Genomic DNA, 18,040 nt, shown 5'->3' with positions numbered 1-18,040 from the left:
CAGAGAAGCAGCAGGGATTTAATGTGCACCAGGAGATGAAGGGTTAATATGAAGCTAAGCCTCTTGAAATAAAACCCCCTGAATTTGCTCAAGGACATCCTTTAAATTCCTTTCCTCCAGCACTTTGTTTGCAAGCCCATAAATAACTCCTCTTCAAACACAAACTGAAAGCCCAATTTAATAAAAGAGGTAAAACTGTTTCTGGGCTGAGTGCTTATTGTATTTGCACAGGTCAGAGCTATAGTGTTCTCTCTGATCTCAGTTTAAATAAAAGGCAAAGAATTTGAGTGCAGCAGTCTCGGTCTCGAGATTCCCATGACATGGGGGACGGTTTTCTTAACCCACTGCAACTACACATGGAATGCTAGAGGCTGCCTGCTTGTCAGGGTGCAGACTGAGATGCTCAGACGCCCTGGGCGGAACAGCAATGAACTATTCAGGGGACACTTGGGCCGGGAATTAGAAAAAGGAAATAGTTCCTGCTTTGCTGTTCAGACTTGCCTTAGATCACAAGCAAACAATAATAATGGTGGTCGGAGGAAAGGAACTTTCTCGTAGATTGCTCTCTAAGAAGAAGCTAAGTGCTGTGTTTTTCATGCCGATTATAACTGGAAGAGCTGCTTACCTCTCATCTAATTCAATCCTCTAATTTTGCAAATAAAATCTAGACTCAGAGCTTTCAAGCAGTTTGCTGTAGGTAGGTAGGTAAGCAGGCAGAAAGGAAGGTGATAGGTAGGTAGGTAGGATGCAAGGAAGGAGGGAGGCCGCAAGTAGGTAGGTAGGTTCTTTACCAGATACCAGCTCACCTCATCAGGCTATAGCTCGACTTCTTTATAAGCTCATGAAGAGATCAATATAGGATTTAGACAATTCATGTGTGAAAGCTTCTCAGTTCATTCTTAAAATAGCAACATGGCTATCAGAGGTGATTGGCTCAATTCTGGAAAATAATACCATGGAGACCTTAGACATGGCCCTCAATAAGTGATTTGCCAGTAACTCTTGTAATATTCTCTTCTGTTTTTCTCAACGTTCCTAAAATTTTACATTTACAGGAAAGCAGAAGAAAGTGATTTTATGACATTTTACAATAGTTTATCTGAATCTTCTCACGTTCCCAGCTGCTTTATTCTGGTCTCTGTTCATATATGCAATGCCTCTAGCTCATGACACAGCAGAAAGTGAATCTGGACATAACAAGTTTCTAACACTGGTGAAAAAGCAGCACAACCCAGTAGACTGCTGAATTAATTAAAAGAAAAAAGAGGCCAGGATACTGCCCTGAAGGAAAAAAACATCCCCCGATGTCTTGTCTTGTGGTAGCAGTTGACACAGATGGCCTGTTAAAGACAAAAACTTCCATGGAGTGGCAAGAGTCTCCTTCAGAAACACAGCTGCCATTATGTCAGAAGGGCATCTAAGGACACGGATTCTTGGCTTTTGGACCTCGCAGGGGAGAAGCAGCCTGTTTGCTTAGTGCTGACATCCACTAGGGGGAGTCAGGGTCCTTCTGCGGATTTCTACAGGGAAGAACTTCCCAAACTGCAGTCATCTGAAATAGAAACAGAATTATGGAAGCTGGGAGAGGACGAAGGTGTCACTTCTGCCTCGGACACACCTCTCTTTGAAGAACACTTAATTCATGGATTTAGCTCTTCCTTCCACAAACAGTCACTGAAGGGCTATGTCATGTGTGTCTAAAATCGTCAGTGGGAACAGTGGACCTCAACACACACGGAAGGGCCAGCCTCAATTCCATTTTCGAACGATGTATGGAAAGTAGAAGCTAGGAAGCCTGTGATCTCGATTTACTAGTTGAAAACTGCTCAGCTTTCACCCCACTTTCATCCTACCTAAGTGAAAACCAGCAGTTGCTTCATCTGTCTCCGACTTCAGCCACATACAAAGGTAGTTAACCTTTTTAGCAAGAAAATGAAGAGTCTCTTTTCCCTTCAAAATTATAACTCCTTCCTGTAACCAATTTCTGCAGTCCTGTGTTAAAGAGACATTCCTTGGAGTCTTCAAGAATCCCCTATTAAAACACCACCTAGGACTTCCCCGGTGGTGCAGTGGTTAACAATCTGCCTGCCAATGCAGGGGACATGGGTTCGAGCCCTGGTCCAGGAAGATCCCACATGCCACGGAGCAACTAGACCCGTGCACCACAACTACTGAGCCTGAGCTCTAGAGCCCGCGAGCCACAACTACTGAAGCCCATGCACCTAGAGGCCGTGCTCAGCAACAAAAGAAGCCACCACAATGAGAAGCCCACACACTGCAACAGTAGCCCCTGCTCGCTGCAGCTAGAGAAAGCCTGTGCACAGCAATGAAGACCCAACGCAGCCAAAAATAAATAAATAAAATTAATTAATTAAAAAAAAAAAACACCACCGATATGTGGGGGGAGAGTATGTTACAGTATAATTTACAACAGGAAAATTGGAAAGAGACTAGAGGCTCCATACCAAGGGAACAGCAGAATAAACTATGATGAAGCCACAGGATGTGATATGATGACAACTTTAAAATCATGCTTTAATATAATTTTAATGACATGAGAAATGATTACAAATAGTGTTAAGTGAAAAACAGCATATTGGAGTTCTGATATAAAAAATGATCTCGATTTTTTAATTAAAGAAAAAAGCAAAGGCACCAAAGTCCTGAGATCAATATCTCTAAAAGGTAGAGTTACAGATGGACTTACATTTTGTCTAATTTTTGTAGTTTCCCTGAAAACCTGTTAAAATGAATATTTATTAGTTTTATAATCAGAAAGAATTTTTTGTATACTATTAGTCCAGGGAAAAGTGATAGCTAAATTTTTGGGACTATCAAAAGAAAAAGGGAGATTTAACAGCTAACCAAGAGCTAGGGATGGTTGACAGGAGAACTGAGGAGCAGGCCTGCAGGGAGGGGGTGGGGAGTGTGTAGGGGGATGAGAAGGAAAGATTGAGAAACAATGTTTTTCCTGCTACTACCTTGTCACAGTAAGGCCTTACTTCACCGCCCTCCCTGGTCGCAGGGCAGCATTGGGCCCAGCCAGTCACTGTTCTCCAGGGTCAAAAATCAAGAAAAAAAGCATGCCATTATTGAAGACGTTGCCTAATGAAAACAAGCACTTTTAATAAGAGACAGATTAATATACGGACTTTGAGATCTTTGCTTTGATGGCTTTGCAAGGCAGAGAGAACAGAAAAATTAGTTACCATTTAAAGTTTTATTTTTACTCTGCTCAGCTCAATTCACATTGATTATGAATGGCCCAAATAATGTGTAATAAGCTCTAAATGGCTTTCTGTCCTTCATAGAACTCATTTGGTCATTTGCAGGTGTTTATGATTGGGTGTTTTATATATAGAAAGACATTTGCATTATACACCATGGAGCGAATATATTTATCATGGAAGAAAGGGACCTTTACTTGGTAAAGTGACGTTAGCAGGAAATTACCACCTGGATGAGGGGGTGTTTCAAGCATATGTTACAATTTGAAAGAAAGCTTAGAGGTATCTCTTCCAGGCACAGAAAGTCTCTCTTAGAGCCTATTTTCTTCCAAGATTTTTGCTAGACTATGGGCAACCCAGAGAGACAGCGTATCGAAGGAAAATGGGAAGGAAGAGGTGAGAAAACTAGAATGGCTGACTAGTATATCTGTAAACATGTGAATAAGTACCTAGGATTTTTCTATTTATTATGGGAATCTAAACAACAATTGTGGGACTTCACTGGTGGCGCAGTGGTTAAGAATCCACCTGTCAATGCAGGGGACACATGTTTGAACCCTGGTCCGGGACGATCCCACATGCCAGGGAGCAACTAAGTCTGTGCACCACAACGACTGAGCCTGCGCTCTAGAGCCCATGCGCCACAACTACTGAGCCCACGTGCCACAACTACTGAAGCCCCACGCCTAGAGCCTGTGCTCTGCGACAAGAGAAGCCACCACAATGAGAAGCCCTCGCACCGCAACGAAGAGTAGCCCCCGCTCACCGCAACTACAGAAAGCCCGCGGGCAGCAACGAAGATCAAATGCAGCCAAAAAATAAATAAATAAATACATTTATTTAAAAAACACAGGGAAAGTTGTGGAAGTTGTGGAAGACAACAACAAAGAGTTCTGTCCTAAGTGTCAGAAGGCACGGCAACATGTTTAAGAACTTGGCGCCATCCATTGTGAACCTGAAATCATCTTCCCTGTCGTCGTCACCCTGCCTTCAACCCGTAGCCCAAAATGGGGTTGTGGGGTGGGAACCAGAACCATGAAATGACTGCATTGGCCGCAGAGACTAACCTCGAGACTTTGAACTTGTAAGTGTCCCTCTGCTGCTTTCCAACTTTCTTATCTCTCTGTGGTGGATCTTACTAATCTGCCTGGGCTTACAAGTGTGAATGATTAACTGGGAGAAACGAAATGCCTAAGCCTTTTGGCAGTTTCCGCAGACACTTTCCCTCCACAGCCAGCGCTGTGCCTGTTTATCAGAGAAACTTTTCCTTAAAGTTGTAAGATTGGTCCCTTTGGAAAGTGCATTTTTATTTTAATTATTTCTTCAGCTCAAAGAAGTGCTGTGTTGTTGCTTCAGGGTAACACACAAGAGCCTCATCATCGTGCCTCAGTGCAGTCACCACAGCCTCCCTTGGAGCCTGAGGAACAAGCAAGCAGGGAAGGAAGTGAGAAAGCCATGAGAAGGTGAAGATGCTTTCTCCGAGGGAAGAAAAAGACATTTCAAACGCTGTGAGAAGGAAAAAGACAGCTGTCCTTTCTATGCCTGGCAATCCCAAGGATTTAGTGCTGTAGTGATCACGTACACCAAATAGGAACTATCTGGTAGGTTGTCTGAGAAGGAATCTCAACAAGTTTGTAAACATATGACAAGAATCAGGGATGCTAATAAATGGTGTTAAGACATTTCTTATGTCAGTAATTAGATCCCAGAAAGAACTGCATCCCAGCAACTCCTTCATCACAATTGTTCGTGATATCACACCTTCACTCACTGTAAGATGGTTTGTTTCCCCCCCAGATGAAAACAAGGAAACCAGGATTAGTTCCAAACAACAACAAAAATAACCTAAATAAGCTCAGGGAGAAAATGCACTTAGATGAAGGCTTTCAAGGCATGGAATTCTTTGAATAAGAGGTACGGAACAAGGCATAGAAAAACTCAACAATGCCCAACTGTCTTAGCTCAGGTTTCCTAGAAGCAGAGCCTAAAATGGGGATTCTTGCTCCAGTGACTTCTTGGCTCCTGTTCTCAGGACAGGGGAAGAAGGGGAAAGAGTTCGTCTGGGGGTGGAGGGGGAAGCTAAGCGAGAATCTAGTCTTAGCTGGAGGCCAGCTTCAGTATGGCCGCCACCGGGACACTGTGGAGCACAGGTCACACCCGAATTAGGTCCCGTCTTTAGTGAGGGGGCTGGCCTGTGCCCATCCACCATCTGCTGCCAAGGTCTGTTGTGTGTGTCGGGTGCGGGGGTTACACAAGGGCGCCGCGTTGGCTGGAGCAGAAGGCGTGGAGCGGCCCCCAGCATGGGGGCGGCTGTGGGTCACAGCGGCTACAGGATGGGTGCACTGGCTGGGAAAGAGGGTCTGGAGGGGCCGCCCATGGCATCCACTGTACCAAGTGAGTATCAGGCCATGACCTGATGCACAGAGTAGGGGAGATGCTGGGCAGAGCAGCGGCTGAACATGATAGGAAGCTACTATGGACATTCACTCAAATCCATTCCCACCTCACCAGAATGAAAGTCCTTCTTTTTTGGAAGTGCAGGAGATAAAGTTAAATCAATAGTAGAACTCTCACATAACAAATCAGACAAATGTGGACCAGATGCCTACTAACTCTTTCAAGCTTTATAACATGGAGCAAATTATTCACTTTCTCTAAACCTCAGTTTTCTCATTTATAAATTAATAATAAATATAAATACATTTATTATTAGAGATAATAATACTACCTTAGCTATGGGATAAGCATTAAACACCATCTTTATTAAACAAGATCTTGTATTTTAATGAGCTTAGCCCAGTACCTGGCACATAGTAAAGGCTAGATAATTGGGGATTATTATTAAGTTGGAAGGCAATTTTTCAACAGTGTATATCTGATCAGAATTGTAAAATGATGCCCCATCAATGGGAAATCCAATAATTGTACCAATACCTAACGTAACATGTCTCTTGGACTTGGCTGGTTACCAAGTGCTTTCGTACGTGTGGTCTCATTGACCCTGTTTTACAGGACGAGAAACAAAGACTCAGCTCAGAGAACATGTCAGGAAAAGCCTCTGGACACACTGCCACAAGCTGGAGGTCCCCTGTAGATCTCGCTTTCTTTGTGTTGGCAAAGTTTTACCAACTCCCAGGGGGCAGATTTGTCAGCTTTTCCAAGGGGTTGGGTGACATCCAAATTTCATGTTGGAAAGTACTACTTAGTATGTTATCCCTCCTGGAATGAAAGAATCATTGAATCAACAAGGGAACATTATGTATTCAATGGCTTCCCAAAGGTTTAAGTGTTGATTTATCTGTGTTGCTGGCAGAGCCAGGCGTGTTGCTGTCCCTCACTCACACAGGCTTAGCACATGGGCTGGAGAGGATCATACCTTTTATCTGAGCACCAGGATCCATAATCCGGAAGCAGCAAGAGGCAGCAGGAGGCTCAACCCAAACAGCCTCTACTTAATCTTCCGACTCAGAAATTGGCCAGCCGAAGTGTAAAGACCTAAAATGTGAACACGCATTGCTCTGCAATGTGCCATTGATGTCACAGCACAGTCATTTGGGAAAAGTGAGATGGGTCCTAGTTTTCCCTTCAATAACTAGTTCAAAAGAAAAAAATTATATATTTTTGATTTTTAAGACTACGTGATAGTAAACAACAATTTAGCTGACTTTTTGCCCCTACTGAATGTTTTTGAGTGTGATGTAGTCATTCCAGTAGTCAAAGCACAAATTAGTCCATAGAGGTGAATAATTTTTTAAGTTGCAACTTTCCTTGGTAATCTATTCCTAAATTTTACTGTTTTTCTCTTCCGGGAATTTAATTCTTCGTATTGGATCTAGACCATTTCTCACAAAATTGTCTCTTATTTTGTCCTCAGAAAAAATAAAGAACATTATATTACTGAATACAATTCAATAGTACACCTTCACCTATGTATGATACTGGTCTACTCCTTCAAATTTCTCCCATGCAATTCAAATAATCACAGATGACTAATTTCTTCAATTCCTCCTTATACATGGTTATTTATACATAGGTGGTAGCAGTTGTTTCCAAAGTTCAAAATAGTTCTGGGATTGTGTCATCCAGGGTTGGTGCTGTCCTTTCAAGGTCTTGGTTGAAGATGTTTCGCAGAGAACCTGATTCAGGGATACCTGGGCTGCAGGCATCCAAGATATTCGGGAGGCCCCAGTCTCCTCTGAGATAGTAGTTAAGATGGTCGGAGTGGAGGCACACCTGAGTTTGGATCGCGGCTATGCCCTTTACTGGTTGTTCATGCTTGGGTAATAATTAACATCTCTGTGCTTAAGAACTGAGCCTAATAGCTACCTACTTCATAAAAGTTTTTTGAAGATAAAATGAAACAATACTGTGAAATGATAGACATTCCAGCAATATTAGAGATTATTAGAACAAACTTTAGTTCTTATTACATTATGTATTCATCTGCCACTTGCCTGAGTTCTGCTGGATGAAACAATATAAGATGTTGAGTTCACACATATTTCTTCCTCATCTTTAATTTTCCCTTTTGAATGTGTTGATGTAATGAACGTCATTGACCTTCCTGGGCCAAAGGTATATCTTGTCTCCCTTGAGACAGTCAGAGAAGCTTCTGGCTAAGTCATACTTAGTCTGGATTACTCTAGTCAGCTGAGTAGCACACTCAAGGCTTTAGGATGTGCTGAAGAAAAAGTAAGTCTTCCAGGAAGCCACTCTTCTAAGAGCCATGTAATTGATCTCTGTCCCAGGTTTTGAAAGAAATTAGTTCAGAGGGAGATTCAGCAGAGAGCAAGTATCATTTAGATTTAGAATAATAGGTTCCCCCAACATCATTTTTGGAAGAAATCTTAGAGGCCGTTTCCACCTAAATTCTCCTTACAGAGTCCTTGAAAAGTAACCATTCACTCAGTCAGCTTCAGACAGCTTGACTTGGTAGAAAGTTTGTCCATATTTTGAGCTAAAATATTCTCCACTATGATGACATCTACTCATTGGTTCTCACTCTGCCCTTAGCATCCCTATATCCTTGAAGGTGAGTCAAATCCCTCTGCCATGGGACAGATCTTTCCTCTTGAACACATCCATCTGGTCCCTTCTACACCATCCTTACCATCCTTCAGTCCTCCATTTTTTTTCAAAGTAAATATCCCCAGTGCTTTCATTAAAATGGAAAAAATTACCTTGTACGTATCACTGCAAGTACCATTGTAATTAAAGAAAGGGTTATTAAAAATCTGATTATACACACACACACACTTTAACCTCACCTCAGCCACTGTTTTGTAGCCAAGAGCCTAGAGCAGTTTTCCCCCATATTCTTTTTGCTTTCTTACCCAGCAAAACTGGGTAAGAAATCTCAGCTCTCTGCGGCCAAAAAATACAATAGATTGCACTGAATATTGCCATTCTAAGCTAACTTTATATGTATTGTGGCATATATGGAACAGTAGCTTGCTTGGGTATGCCCAGAGGTCCCCAAATCAGTGGAGGTTGCCATGCTGTTTTCAAAGATTCCCCATTCGAACCTCCTTCTTCCCAGCCCTATTTAAAGCATACAGCTGTGCAAGTAACTTAAGCGGTCATTATGGTTTTCTACATTTACAGAGACTATTTAGTTTGTACCTTCCTTAGCTTGAAAATTGTTTCTGGTTTTACGGGGAAAATCATTCCAGGGAAGGAAATTATTGAGGTTTCTACTTTAAATATTATGGCACTACATCGAGATAAATAAACATATTTAAGGAACAATGAAATGTAAAGGGAATATTGCCATAGCCGTAGTGGACATGGTAGAAGAACACAAAGAACCACCACAGGGTAAAGTGCTTCTCAGTAGTGGGGTGAGGTTGCTTATTTAGTATTCAACTTAAGATATTTTTGAGAAACAGTAAATAAATGGGGAGGACCTAGATGGCATGTGTGGTCACCCTCATAGTGTCCTGAATGGGCAGAGTATTTAATTCGTACCCTATAGAACGGTGCCTGGGCTGATTCATTTTGCATATGTATCTGCTTAGAGATACACTGATACACTGATGTATTTTTTCCCCGAATGTTGCATTATGCAGAATTGTTACCGAACCAGGTTTGTTTGCCAGACACACAGCAAGCCAGGCGCTGACATACTGAGGTTTGCAGCAGAGAAGGAGTTTACTTACAAGGCAACCAAACAAGGAGATGGGAGAACAAGTCTCAGATCTGCCTCCCTGAAGGTGAGGTGCTGGAGGTATTTATGGGATAAAGAAGCAAGGTGGTCTTAGGCATGGGGAAAGGTCGTTGGAGGTAGGGAAAAAGTGAGGTAATCGGCGTTCTACGCAGGTGTATCTGGGTTATGTGCTTCTTCGTGGGATGCATATCTGAAAATGGAGGCACTTAACATGACCCGACAGTGGACTGTTTGGCCCTCTGATGTCAGAAGGTCATTTGTTGAAGACCCAGTTTTAGGGTTGGTGGTCCCAACTAGTCTTAGCTAGCCTGACCTGTACAAAGCTGACTCCAAGTTCCTAAAAAACAACATAAGTCTTGTTGTAGCAACCCATATGTCAGAGGTGTTATCTATAGAGGTGGTTAAGGAGTCTTGTGATACATTCCATAGGCTATGTGAAGCTTGGAGGGTATGCAATTAAAGAGAGGAAAAAGGAAAAGAAAGAAATAACTACAGGGGGCTTAAACAGTGAAGGCAGTTTACAAGTAGAGGGGTTTTTAACAAGCTGTTGCTTTATCTGTTCTGTAAAACAGGCTCAAGAATTTCTGCTAGTCACCAGCCTCTGTTAATCCTATGGGTCATGGTTTCCGAATATCTTCTTAAAGCTCAAGACTATTTTGATTTCAGTATTTAAGAGAAGTGGTAAGTAATTCAGATACTTGACTTTCTCACATCTGCCAGTATCTTAGAATTCTCACAGGATTGCTTAATCTAAGAAAATTCTAGCCTCTTAAGCACTACCTCCAGGGCACTTGTTATAAATTCAGAGACATGACATTATTCCTCGTATAGACTTATAGGATTTTAAGGTTAATTTTCAGCCAGACTTTGAGTATTGACGTTCTCCTCCTCCTCCTGCTTTATAAGTGAGGAATCTTTTAAACAAGAAGTGAAATTCTAAGTGTATCCAAGGCCAAAAAAGGTGAGAATTTGTAAACTACAGTTGTGAGAATTGTTTTAAAGTCCATGCTATTTCCCTGGTTAAAAATACTGTGAGCCTGATATTCCCTTGGTATTCCTTAAAATTATTCCATTAAACAATCATAGTGACATATAGGTGTGAGTGAGGCACCTTATAAGGTTAAATTCACTATCCAGCTGTTGAGATGCTTGCTATCATTTTATTCACTCTATTTTTGACATGGAAAATTAGAAAAGAAAAGAAAAATGGAATCTTGGTATAATGAGATTGAGACTGTTACTCTCTTATCAACTTTATGCAACATGAAATCTTTTAAGAAATTTAGTAAACTTTATCATGAGCCTGTCCTAAGCACCGTATGGTACCTATTTTCAGATAATGAAATACCTACAGAAAACTTAAAATGACTTATTTTTGTCTGGGACTGTGATGCCTCTTAGTAATTCGTGGGCTTTTGACAGGAATTTTGGTCTTCCTAATGCAATCTACAAGGTGTGACCAGTTGTCACATACATCATAAGAACAATAGCATACTTATATTTTGTTAAAGCCGAGGAAAATTCTTAGGAATGAACATCAATAAACCCGACCTACATGGCCACAAGTGGAGTCAAGGTACAGCCAATGTTCTGTTCATCTGACCAAAATAGGGAGCCAAATAATTCTCAAATCTATTCAAACCTATTCTACAGAAAGCATCACATTTCAGCTGCTTATTTTGGTCTTCATTCTACTTGGTGCTGAAAAGAGCCACCTTAGTCTTAAGGCATAGCTTTTATCCTATTCTAGACACTTGCCCAATGGATGCAGAGAAAAATGTATAAAGTAATGAAGAAAAATGCTTGTAAGATATAAATACTTGCAGTGATCTGGTTCTTTCATAAGGTAGTATGACTCTCTCCGCTTTTCCAAAAACGCCTCAGGAAAAATTGCTAAATGTTTAATCCAGTGTCGCCAATAAAAAGACTAGATCGTTCTTGATGAGTAGATTAGATCTATTTTTTTTTTTACCTATTCACAAATTGTCTACTTAGTGGAAAGCCCCTAAAGAAAGCAAGACTTGCCCCAGAGGGAACATGGGAATTTCCTGGTTACATGAAGTTTGTACACAAGCTATAGCTTGAAAATATTCCCCATTCGATGATTAATATGGCTACTGCAAATTGGAAAAAATATCTCTGGCTTTGGATTTATTTGGGGTTTGGCTATTCTCTGGAAATTTAACGTTTTTTTCAACATTCAATAACACTGAATTTAGAGGTTTAGTTCAGCTCAAGATACTTGATTTTTGGTTTTAAAGCCCTTGTTGGTTTAAAGTCCTTCTGGTCTTAAAGCCAAAATGGCCTCCTCTGCCATCCCTATGCTTTCAGTAAATGGACCTAAAACCCAACAGTATGATGCAAATAATTTACAACTCTACCTCCATTTCCCAAAAGCCAAGCAAAAGTCTCACAGAATGTATCATCCTATCAATAAGACTGGCTTTGATATTAGCTCCATATAGGATAAGTAATAGAACTGATCAAAGAGAGATACAGATCATTTGTAAACTAAAACATACTTAGGAGAAGAGTTAAGGATATTAAGATATAGAATCAATATGCAATAAAGCCTAAATAGTCATTTGAAAATGTTTCACAAAACTTTATTTCTCGAGTGGAATTTTCATAGAATGTCAGATAATGTCAGATAACGTTATCCTGTGGGTAAATCCAGTTTGCCTTGTTATTAACCTCTGTTGAAATAACTTTGGAGAAAGAAATACCACTGAGGCGGCTCCTTCCATTTTTTCAAGTCACAGAAGGGCTTCCACGTATTGAGCTGAATTCTATCTACAGTTTCCAAATCAAATTTGGTTTATTCCTCTTCTGCATGATGCGGATTCCACCACTGGACGGTAATTCTCAAAGCCCCTCCCAGGTGTCTCTGCAAAGAGCCACACATCCCTAATTAGTTCATTCATGCACTTGTTCATTCACTGATTAAATGTTTATTGAGTATCTATGATATACTAGGCACTGGGGATGTTAAAAAAAAGGGGGGAGAGGGACACACTTCCTGCTCTTATAGAACTAACGGTTTTAGGTGGAGATAAATGCATAAAAATAAATTTACTATACCGTATGGTATGTACTTCCACAGAGGTTGGCCAGACTTTGTGAAAGCCTAGAGCAAGGACACATTATCTTGGTTTGGGGGTGGGTGACTAGAGAAACCCCCTAGAAAAAAAGACACTTGAGATGAGTTTTGACGATCAAGTTGGAGTTAGCTAGGTGATTAATAAAAGACCACAATGATCCCATTTAACATACGCCAGGCACTGAGCTAAACCCGTTATAGACATAATCTCATTAATCCTTAGCAATACTCTAGAGAGTGGTTTCCTCCCCTCCCATTTTATAGGTGAGAAAGTGGAGGCTTAGAAATGTCAGTGCCTTAAGCAAGTTCACACAGCAAGTAGCAGAGCTCTATCTAGGAGAGAGCCTCCCGCCAAGAAAACAGCATCTGAGAAGGTCTTCCAAAGGGAAATAGACTGCCCGTGTGAGCCACACAATTGGGACTGTGCATCTGAAGCAAAACCAGTATGTGCAGAAGTGAGGGTTGCTGACATGCGTAGACGGGCTGTAGCCAAGCCTTGCAGAGTTGCTAAGTTAAGTATTTTGGATTTAATCCCATAGCTATGAAACCTCTTGAAGGATCCCACACAGGACAGGGAAAAAAAAGAGTATATTTACATATGGAGGCTTTAGTTTGTTTACCTTTATTTTATTTGAGACCGGGTGCTGCCAGTTTGCATGACTTGAATACCATCCATTCCACCAATGAAAAGTTTACTCCTAACATCCATTATGCTTATGAATGTACCCTTTGTGGTGTAGATTTCAGTAATAATATTTGAAGTGCTAAGTCACCCCCCTCTGAAGTGTCAATCCCTAATTAGGGCATTTCAGATGCTAACTAACCACCTTTGGAATGTCGGTGCCTGATGCAGACACTTCAGATGCTTCCTCACTACTTGCAGGATGTAGATTATACCAAAATATTTCAAACTAAATCGACATAGAGACGACATAGCCCTTAGATAGGGCTTGCTACTAAATACAGGAGAGAAAAGTGTCCCTTTGTGTGTGTGTGTGTGTTGGAGGACGAGCAGAGACATGCTCTGAGTGATGTGGCCTAGTCATTTCCTTTTCCTGACCGGGTATGCAGATGACTTAGGAATGCGTGAGCCTCTGTACCCCTTTGTCTGAAAACCCTCGTGACACACTTGGGCTCTACAAACATGACCATTATCCCTCACGCCTTCCCCATAGCTCCAAAGTACGGACGTGAAGTCAAGGCAGACAGGCTGACACATCTGAGAATTGAGAGCAGGATCTGAAACCAAGGCTCCGACTGGCATCATGTCTCCACGTGGCTGGCCTTGAGAGAGAGGCACGGTCTCTGGGCTCTGCTTGGGGAAGGGGAGCTTATTCTGGGCTAAAAACAGACGAAGCTCTGGCACCCCTGCAACAAGCAGGCCAGGCAGGGGTGTCAGTATGTCTTCCTCTGAGCGAGATCTGAGCAAGATCCCGTCTGTCTTCCTTTTACATGTGACAAAATCAACTTAACACAGCACTTCAGAGATGGCACAGAGCCCTGTGGGACCCTTGGGCTGAGAGAATCCCATGAAAGCTCTGGCCCCCATTCCCAGAAAAACAATGAAAGACCACATAGGCACATACATGGTTTTGTATATAATTTCAGGAGGAACATGGACCTTCCCCTTCCCTAAAAAACTAGGTATCTTTCAGTGCAGCCTAAAATAGAAATATCTTGGGATGGCAAAAATGTCACAGTAAAGGAACTTCCCTGGAGATCCAGTAGTTAAGACTCTGTGCTTCCACTGCAGGGGGCACGGGTTCAATCCCTGGTCAGGGAACTAAGGTCCCACATGCCATGTGGCACAGCCAAAAAAAAAAAAAAAAAAAAAAATCACAATAAAGTAAATACCTTTTCTATAATTTCATCTCATTTCAAATCAAATTTAGCTCAAAATAAAAAGAGAATTGTCTGGTCTTTGGAGTGTCCGGTGGTTGCATAAACAACCCTGATTTCCTTATTCTTGGTAATGTTTGGCCAAGGTTGGGTGCTTCCTGGCAAGGATGCTAGAGAGGGGATTCCTATACTGGATGGCAGATTGGGCAAGACGCCTTACACATAGGCCTTTCAACCCTTAAGAGTCTATGAGCTTCCATTTGAACTATCTGTTGGGGAGGAGGAAGTTCCCCCTCTACTCCTCTTGAGTTCTTGTGTCTGGACTAATAATGAAATTGACACATCAAAGACAGACTAACAGGGAAAATGAAACAAATGTTAATTCATGTACATGGCTGTCTCATAGAAACAGGACCTAAGAAGTGGCCAAAGCAGACAGTTTTTATACTTTTTAGACAAAGGAACAATAAGTTTGTGAGGAATTCACAGGACAAAGAAACTCGGGTTTTGGCTGCCCGATTAGTGAAAAATCTAAACAGAATATGGGCTTGGGGTAGTCAATTTAAAAAGTAACCACGTTTGTGTGTATCGGCTTCTCCGCTGACTTTCCCTGTCTCCCACAGGAAGGGTGTCCTTCCACTTCCAGATGCAGCGAGGGCACCTTTCACATGAGAGATTGATATCCTGCTTTCAGAGGGACGGAGCAAGGTCAGTTTTCCTTCTTGCATCGGCTGCTTCTCAAGCGACTTCATTTCAAGATAGTCAATATGCCGTTGTGGCATGTTTTGCGTTGGTCCACCCTGAGCTCCAACACACCCGTATGACCCCAAGGAAGGAGATGCTGAAGGATCTTCAGGAGTCACGGAGAATTCATCTCCCCACGGGCAGGTCAAAGGTCATCTGAGGTTTAGGTCTCCATCAGGATCAGTTCTAACATCCATGAGGTCAGTATCCCCTACCTACCAAGTCTACTCACTCCCAACTCCCTTAGGCCCGCAGAGTGGGGACTGGGGAATGGGACCGGGGGACAGGAAAAGCAAGCCTAGGAATCAAACTTCCTCCAGGACTAAGAAGACAGAGATGAGCAACTAGGAGTACTTGAGGGCTAGAGGTCTAGTCCTAGGGGGTCAAAGTTCAGTTTTCTGGTGGAATTTGTTTCCTCCTCACCCCCTCCTACATATATTCCCAGTCCCAGGCAAAAAGAGAAGGTAGAAAGATTCTTATTTGAAGAAAAAAAGAATGCATATGCCAAGAATAAATAAGTAAAACATACACATAAACATTAAGACAACACCAAAAGGGGACAATAAAATGTTAATAGTAATTACTTTGGGGTTATGAGGTTATAAGTAATTTTGGTACATGTATTTATACATATCTTTATATGGATTCGCTGTGTTATCTGCAATGATTTTTTTTTAAGCAATAACTATATATATATATATATATATTTTTTTTTTTTTTTTTTTTTTTTTTTTTGCGGTACGCGGGCCTCTCACTGTTGTGGCCTCTCCTGTTGCAGAGCACAGGCTCCGGATGCGCAGGCTCAGCGGCCATGGCTCACGGGCCCAGCTGCTCCACGGCATGTGGGATCTTCCCGGACCGGGGCACAGACCCGTGTCCCCTGCATCAGCAGACGGACTCTCAACCCCTGCGCCACCAGGGAAGCCCCAATATTTTTTTAATGTACTTTTTTTAAAAAATAACTTTATTTTTGGCTGCATTGTGTCATCGTTGCTGCGCACGGGCTTTCTCTAGTTGTGGCGAGCGGGGGCTGCTCTTCCTTGCGGTGCGTGGGCTTCTCATTGCGGCGGCTTCTCTTGTTGCAGAGCACGGGTTCTAGGCGCACAGACTTCAGTAGTTGCAGCACGTGGGCTCAGTAGTTGTGGCTCACAGGCTCTAGAGCACAGGCTCAGTAGTTGTGGTGCACGGGTTCAGTTGCTCCGCAGCATGTGGGATCTTCCTGGACCAGGGCTCGAACCCATGTCCCCTGCCTTGGCAGGCGGATTCTTAACCGCTGTACCACCAGGGAAGTCCCAATAACAATATTTTAAAATGCAAGTTCTTATTTAGAAATACAACCCATCGTTGTTGTTGGATGCAGGCCCGGTAGGATAACTCAAGACCAGACATGATAATAATTGAATTAATGATAATAAATATGAACTAATTAATACTAATTAATATTAATGTTGAAGTAATTCTGGGAAATAGTGGCTCTCAGTTTCTTTGGATGCCTGGAGCTAATCACCAATGCCAGGAAGCGCAGGCAATACATCAAAGCCAATTAGCGTCCAACAAACTGAATATTGCCAAACAGAGTCTAAACACAACCTGAGCACATATACTTTAAAGTGTAGCATCAGCCTTCAGCGATAGAAGAATCCCTGTTGTGCTTGGGGTTCCATCTCTGTGCTACCTCTCTTTATCCTGGCACAATTCCAGCCTCCCTCCTCTTTCAAGAGCTGTGTGTAGTCTTAGGAGAGGTTGACAAAAGCCGTGTTGTCCCCCACTTCTATTTTATTCTCTTCGTGGCAGCCTCCTCTAGCCTCTGCGATCTCCTGCGGGAACCACTCCAAGAATCTCTTGACAATTCTCTGACTCCATTTCATCCCTCCCTCCTGCCAAAAACAGAGTTTCCGTCCTGTGATTCCACCTTGCCTGGTGAATCAACACATTGAGCAGAAATTCAAGAGCAGGTGCTCGTAAATGCAAGCGCTGATTTTCAGTCCAGCTGTTTCTAACGTGAGTAATATAGGGAGATCCAGGGCAATTAGAAGCAGGATTTTCTCTATTTAAAAACATTTAGTGATTCTCCCGAGCAACCATGGGTGGGCCAATGTTGACTGATATGTTCTCATTTCAGCCACACTGTCCTTATGGTCAATAGGAGTAGAGATTATATATCTTTTACCTCTTTTGGATCCTCCACTTCATTTATTGTAAAGCTGAGCACTGAGTAGGTAGTTTATAAATTCTTATTGACACGGCGCAGACATGACGGCCAAGGAAATCCACTAATGCTATACCCTGCAAGTGGCAGTCCCTGCGCTTGGAGACCCGTGAGAGGACCCCTCCTACCACCAGATATGTGGTGAGGATCTTTCTGGGAAGAGTGAAGAGATTTATAGGGGCCTGAGGATGGCAAACTCTAGAATTTCAGACTTTGGACTCAAATCATCCACCCATTAAGCCAGCGTCCTGTGTCCCTGGTACAGTATGTCTGCTTCGATCCACAATCAGCCCATGGACACTTAGTGAGTGTTTGCTATGTGCCAGCCCCTGGTTGGTAAAGTGGATCCGAAGATGAACCAGGGGCAGTCCCTGCCCTCAGGTAATCCAAATCTGCTGAAATTGTGATACAAAAGCTGTGACAATCTAATAATTGCCTTACAGAACGTGGATTTGCCCAGAGGGCTTCCCGGTTGCAAAGGGGAACAGAGGAAAGCTTCCAAAGAGAGAAAACTTTTGAATTGGGCTTTGAAGCACAAGAGCAAACCAAGGTAGACTTGAAGGAAGAGCCCTGGAGGCAGGGGGAATCCGTGCAAAAGCACAGAGGCGTGAGGAGCGAGGTGCGTATAGAGGAAGACACATCCCCCCATGGGCGGAGCCTATGAGGGGCGGAGCCTATGAGGACCGGAGTAGGGGCCTGGCTTCAGCACAGAGTGCCCGGCAGGACGCGGGCTGTGGAATAGACTGGGGTGGGGC

Source organism: Phocoena phocoena, chromosome 2 (genome assembly GCF_963924675.1).
Source record: "Phocoena phocoena chromosome 2, mPhoPho1.1, whole genome shotgun sequence".
NCBI classification, from domain to species: Eukaryota; Metazoa; Chordata; class Mammalia; order Artiodactyla; family Phocoenidae; genus Phocoena; species Phocoena phocoena.
This window is presented reverse-complemented; position numbering follows the sequence as displayed.